At 55.6% G+C, this 7,271-nt stretch overlaps 1 protein-coding gene across 1 annotated transcript in view; it reads right to left on the reverse strand.

The window, feature by feature from the left end:
- PRRC2A (proline rich coiled-coil 2A) overlaps window positions 1–7,271 on the reverse strand; it is a 43,468-nt gene that overhangs the window by 3,956 nt on the left and 32,241 nt on the right. The gene's annotated exons all lie outside the window — the stretch shown is intronic.

The raw sequence follows: 7,271 nt of genomic DNA on the forward strand, positions 1-7,271 counted from the left end.
CATCACACAGGAAAGACTGAGACTGCTGTATATACATCACACAGGAAACACCGAGACTGCTGTGTATGTAAAATATATATATATATATATATATATATATATATATATATATATATATATATACACACACACATACATACATATATATATATATATTTTACATACACAGCAGTCTGTGTTTCCTGTGTGTATATGTAGCAGTCTCAGTCTTTCCTGTGTGATGTATATACAGCAGTCTCGGTGTTTCCTGTGTGATGTATCTCTATCGCTATACATCTCTCTCTATCTCTATACATCATACAGCAGACACTGAGACGTCTTCTGTGTGAGGAATATACAACAGGCTCTGTGTCTCCTATGTGATGTATATACAGCAGTCTCAGGGTTTCCTGTGTGATGTGTATACAGCAGTCTCGGTGTTTCCTGTGTGATGTATATACAGCAGTCTCAGTCTTTCCTGTGTGATGTATATACAGCAGTCGGTGTTTCCTGTGTGTATATGTAGCAGTCTCAGTCTTTCCTGTGTGATGTATATACAGCAGTCTCGGTGTTTCCTGTGTGATGTATCTCTATCGCTATACATCTCTCTCTATCTCTATACATCATACAGCAGACACTGAGACGTCTTCTGTGTGAGGAATATACAACAGGCTCTGTGTCTCCTATGTGATGTATATACAGCAGTCTCAGGGTTTCCTGTGGTGTGATGTGTATACAGCAGTCTGTGACTCCTGTGTGATGAATATACAACAGTCTCAGACTGTTGTATATACATCACAAAGGAGACAAGACTGCTGTATACACACACAGGAGAGTTTGCTGTATATACACATCACATAAGAGACACAAACTGCTCTATATATCACATAGGAGACAGACTGCTGTGTGTACATCACATAGGTACAGTGACTGCTGTACATACATCATATAGGAAACAATCTATATTATACATATACCATAGGAAACACAGACTGCTGAATATATATCAAATAGGAGACAGATTGCCGTATACCTCATATAAGAGACACATTAGACTGCTGATTATACAGTAATGAGCAAAAAGGGTAACAATGTTTTGCACTTCTGACTATCAGGCTACATACCTATATCTATCATACCATACACTATCCACTACAGATACACATCTCCACATGTGGGAGAGCCCTACAGTGCCCCATCACACCAGGGCAATGGGAGAGCCCTACAGTGCCCCATCACACCAGGGCAATGGGAGAGCCCTACAGTGCCCCATCACACCAGAGCAATGGGAGAGCCCTACAGTGCCCCATCACACCAGGGCAATGGGAGAGCCCTACAGTGCCCCATCACACCAGGGCAATGGCAGAGCCCTACAGTGCCCCATCACACCAGGGCAATGGGAGAGCCCTACAGTGCCCCATCACACCAGAGCAATGGGAGAGCCCTACAGTGCCCCATCACACCAGAGCAATGGGAGAGCCCTACAGTGCCCCATCACACCAGAGCAATGGGAGAGCCCTACAGTGCCCCATCACACCAGAGCAATGGGAGAGCCCTACAGTGCCCCATCACACCAGGGCAATGGGAGAGCCCTACAGTGCCCCATCACACCAGAGCAATGGGAGAGCCCTACAGTGCCCCATCACACCAGAGCAATGGGAGAGCCCTACAGTGCCCCATCACACCAGAGCAATGGCAGAGCCCTACAGTGCCCCATCACACCAGAGCAATGACAGAGCCCTACAGTGCCCCATCACACCAGAGCAATGGGTGAGCCCTACAGTGCCCCATCACACCAGAGCAATGGGAGAGCCCTACAGTGCCCCATCACACCAGAGCAATGGGAGAGCCCTACAGTGCCCCATCACACCAGGGCAATGGGAGAGCCCTACAGTGCCCCATCACACCAGAGCAATGGCAGAGCCCTACAGTGCCCCATCACACCAGAGCAATGGGAGAGCCCTACAGTGCCCCATCACACCAGAGCAATGGGAGAGCCCTACAGTGCCCCATCACACCAGAGCAATGACAGAGCCCTACAGTGCCCCATCACACCAGAGCAATGGGAGAGCCCTACAGTGCCCCATCACACCAGAGCAATGGGAGAGCCCTACAGTGCCCCATCACACCAGGGCAATGGGAGAGCCCTACAGTGCCCCATCACACCAGAGCAATGGCAGAGCCCTACAGTGCCCCATCACACCAGAGCAATGGGAGAGCCCTACAGTGCCCCATCACACCAGAGCAATGGGTGAGCCCTACAGTGCCCCATCACACCAGAGCAATGGCAGAGCCCTACAGTGCCCCATCACACCAGAGCAATGGGAGAGCCCTACAGTGCCCCATCACACCAGGGCAATGGGAGAGCCCTACAGTGCCCCATCACACCAGAGCAATGGGAGAGCCCTACAGTGCCCCATCACACCAGAGCAATGGGAGAGCCCTACAGTGCCCCATCACACCAGAGCAATGGCAGAGCCCTACAGTGCCCCATCACACCAGAGCAATGGCAGAGCCCTACAGTGCCCCATCACACCAGAGCAATGGGAGAGCCCTACAGTGCCCCATCACACCAGAGCAATGGCAGAGCCCTACAGTGCCCCATCACACCAGAGCAATGGCAGAGCCCTACAGTGCCCCATCACACCAGAGCAATGGCAGAGCCCTACAGTGCCCCATCACACCAGAGCAATGGCAGAGCCCTACAGTGCCCCATCACACCAGAGCAATGGCAGAGCCCTACAGTGCCCCATCACACCAGAGCAATGGGAGAGCCCTACAGTGCCCCATCACATCAGAGCAATGGCAGAGCCCTACAGTGCCCCATCACACCAGAGCAATGGCAGAGCCCTACAGTGCCCCATCACACCAGAGCAATGGGAGAGCCCTACAGTGCCCCATCACACCAGAGCAATGGCAGAGCCCTACAGTGCCCCATCACACCAGAGCAATGGGTGAGCCCTACAGTGCCCCATCACACCAGAGCAATGGGAGAGCCCTACAGTGCCCCATCACACCAGAGCAATGGCAGAGCCCTACAGTGCCCCATCACACCAGAGCAATGGCAGAGCCCTACAGTGCCCCATCACACCAGAGCAATGGCAGAGCCCTACAGTGCCCCATCACACCAGAGCAATGGCAGAGCCCTACAGTGCCCCATCACACCAGAGCAATGGCAGAGCCCTACAGTGCCCCATCACACCAGAGCAATGGGAGAGCCCTACAGTGCCCCATCACATCAGAGCAATGGCAGAGCCCTACAGTGCCCCATCACACCAGAGCAATGGGAGAGCCCTACAGTGCCCCAACACACCAGAGCAATGGGAGAGCCCTACAGTGCCCCATCACACCAGAGCAATGGCAGAGCCCTACAGTGCCCCATCACACCAGAGCAATGGGAGAGCCCTACAGTGCCCCATCACACCAGGGCAATGGGAGAGCCCTACAGTGCCCCATCACACCAGAGCAATGGGAGAGCCCTACAGTGCCCCATCACACCAGAGCAATGGCAGAGCCCTACAGTGCCCCATCACACCAGCGCAATGGGAGAGCCCTACAGTGCCCCCATCACACCAGAGCAATGGCAGAGCCCTACAGTGCCCCATCACACCAGAGCAATGGGTGAGCCCTACAGTGCCCCATCACATCAGAGCAATGGGAGAGCCCTACAGTGCCCCATCACATCAGAGCAATGGGAGAGCCCTACAGTGCCCCATCACACCAGGGCAATGGGAGAGCCCTACAGTGCCCCATCACACCAGGGCAATGGGAGAGCCCTACAGTGCCCCATCACACCAGGGCAATGGGAGAGCCCTACAGTGCCCCATCACACCAGAGCAATGGGAGAGCCCTACAGTGCCCCATCACACCAGAGCAATGACAGAGCCCTACAGTGCCCCATCACACCAGAGCAATGACAGAGCCCTACAGTGCCCCATCACACCAGAGCAATGGGAGAGCCCTACAGTGCCCCATCACACCAGAGCAATGACAGAGCCCTACAGTGCCCCATCAACATCAGAGCAATGACAGAGCCCTACAGTGCCCCATCACACCAGAGCAATGGCAGAGCCCTACAGTGCCCCATCACACCAGAGCAATGGGAGAGCCCTACAGTGCCCCCATCACACCAGAGCAATGGGAGAGCCCTACAGTGCCCCATCACACCAGAGCAATGGGAGAGCCCTACAGTGCCCCATCACACCAGAGCAATGGGAAGAGCCCTACAGTGCCCCATCACACCAGAGCAATGGCAGAGCCCTACAGTGCCCCATCACACCAGAGCAATGGGAGAGCCCTACAGTGCCCCATCACACCAGAGCAATGGGTGAGCCCTACAGTGCCCCATCACACCAGAGCAATGGCAGAGCCCTACAGTGCCCCATCACACCAGGGCAATGGGAGAGCCCTACAGTGCCCCATCACACCAGAGCAATGGCAGAGCCCTACAGTGCCCCATCACACCAGAGCAATGGGAGAGCCCTACAGTGCCCCATCACACCAGAGCAATGGGTGAGCCCTACAGTGCCCCATCACACCAGAGCAATGGCAGAGCCCTACAGTGCCCCCATCACACCAGAGCAATGGGAGAGCCCCTACAGTGCCCCATCACACCAGGGCAATGGGAGAGCCCTACAGTGCCCCATCACACCAGAGCAATGGGAGAGCCCTACAGTGCCCCATCACACCAGAGCAATGGGAGAGCCCTACAGTGCCCCATCACACCAGAGCAATGGCAGAGCCCTACAGTGCCCCATCACACCAGAGCAATGGGAGAGCCCTACAGTGCCCCATCACACCAGAGCAATGGCAGAGCCCTACAGTGCCCCATCACACCAGAGCAATGGCAGAGCCCTACAGTGCCCCATCACACCAGAGCAATGGGTGAGCCCTACAGTGCCCCATCACACCAGAGCAATGGCAGAGCCCTACAGTGCCCCATCACACCAGAGCAATGGGAGAGCCCTACAGTGCCCCATCACACCAGAGCAATGGCAGAGCCCTACAGTGCCCCATCACACCAGAGCAATGGCAGAGCCCTACAGTGCCCCATCACACCAGAGCAATGGGTGAGCCCTACAGTGCCCCATCACACCAGAGCAATGGGAAGAGCCCTACAGTACACCATCACACCAGAGCAATGGCAGAGCCCTACAGTGCCCCATCACACCAGAGCAATGGGAGAGCCCTACAGTGCCCCATCACACCAGAGCAATGGGAGAGCCCTACAGTGCCCCATCACACCAGAGCAATGGAGAGCCCTACAGTGCCCCATCACACCAGAGCAATGGGAGAGCCCTACAGTGCCCCATCACACCAGAGCAATGGGAGAGGCCCTACAGTGCCCCATCACATCAGAGCAATGGGAGAGCCCTACAGTGCCCCATCACACCAGAGCAATGGGAGAGCCCTACAGTGCCCCATCACATCAGAGCAATGGCAGAGCCCTACAGTGCCCCATCACACCAGAGCAATGGGAGAGCCCTACAGTGCCCCATCACACCAGAGCAATGGGAGAGCCCTACAGTGCCCCATCACACCAGAGCAATGGCAGAGCCCTACAGTGCCCCATCACACCAGAGCAATGGGAGAGCCCTACAGTGCCCCATCACACCAGAGCAATGGGAGAGCCCTACAGTGCCCCATCACACCAGGGCAATGGGAGAGCCCTACAGTGCCCCATCACACCAGAGCAATGGCAGAGCCCTACAGTGCCCCATCACACCAGCGCAATGGGAGAGCCCTACAGTGCCCCATCACATCAGAGCAATGGGAGAGCCCTACAGTGCCCCATCACACCAGAGCAATGGGAGAGCCCTACAGTGCCCCATCACACCAGAGCAATGGCAGAGCCCTACAGTGCCCCATCACACCAGAGCAATGGTGAGCCCTACAGTGCCCCATCACACCAGAGCAATGGGAGAGCCCTACAGTGCCCCATCACATCAGAGCAATGGGAGAGCCCTACAGTGCCCCATCACACCAGGGCAATGGGAGAGCCCTACAGTGCCCCATCACACCAGGGCAATGGAGAGCCCTACAGTGCCCCATCACACCAGGGCAATGGGAGAGCCCTACAGTGCCCCATCATACCAGAGCAATGGCAGAGCCCTACAGTGCCCCATCACACCAGGGCAATGGGAGAGCCCTACAGTGCCCCATCATACCAGAGCAATGGGAGAGCCCTACAGTGCCCCATCACACCAGAGCAATGGCAGAGCCCTACAGTGCCCCATCACACCAGGGCAATGGCAGAGCCCTACAGTGCCCCATCACACCAGAGCAATGGAGAGCCCTACAGTGCCCCATCACATCAGAGCAATGGGAGAGCCCTACAGTGCCCCATCACATCAGAGCAATGGGAGAGCCCTACAGTGCCCCATCACACCAGGGCAATGGGAGAGCCCTACAGTGCCCCATCACACCAGGGCAATGGCAGAGCCCTACAGTGCCCCATCACACCAGGGCAATGGCAGAGCCCTACAGTGCCCCATCACACCAGGGCAATGGCAGAGCCCTACAGTGCCCCATCACACCAGGGCAATGGCAGAGCCCCTACAGTGCCCCATCACACCAGAGCAATGGCAGAGCCCTACAGTGCCCCATCACACCAGAGCAATGGGAGAGTCCTACAGTGCCCCATCACACCAGAGCAATGGGAGAGCCCTACAGTGCCCCATCACACCAGAGCAATGGCAGACACCATTCTCGCTGATAGGAAAGCATACCACATGTACAAACCACCCAGAAGATGCAGGGAACGTCCTGTACATATAGACTCATTTGCCGCCGCTCCTCAGACGTGGCTGGAGACACTACATGATGCGCGTCTGCTGGACTGTGATCAGGTAAAAGGATTGTGGAAAGAAATTAATCATTTAATATTCCAATGGAAAATCACTGATGAACAGGCGCTCCTCGCCACTGACCCGGACTCGGTCCTGTACGAGATTTGGACCGTGATGGTCAAGTCCTCGCTGCCACCAAAACAGCGACTTACTGGAGAAATCCTGAGTGTCCGTCACCGGCCGAGATCACAGCAGCGGTCACCGACAACAGAATCATCCACTAACGAGACATCAATATGCCTCAAGAAATACTGTGAATGTAGAGATGTAACATTATGGGTAACACACGGGTACAATCTGATGTCACCACCCCTCCCCCCCCCCCCCCCACACACGGGTACAATCTGTCACCACCCCTCCCCCCCCCCCACACACGGGTACAATCTGTCACCACCCCCCCTCTCCCCACACACACAGGTACAAACTGATGTCACCACCCCCTCC

The sequence above is a fragment of the Anomaloglossus baeobatrachus genome, chromosome 9, assembly GCF_048569485.1.
Source record: "Anomaloglossus baeobatrachus isolate aAnoBae1 chromosome 9, aAnoBae1.hap1, whole genome shotgun sequence".
NCBI lineage: Eukaryota > Metazoa > Chordata > Amphibia > Anura > Aromobatidae > Anomaloglossus > Anomaloglossus baeobatrachus.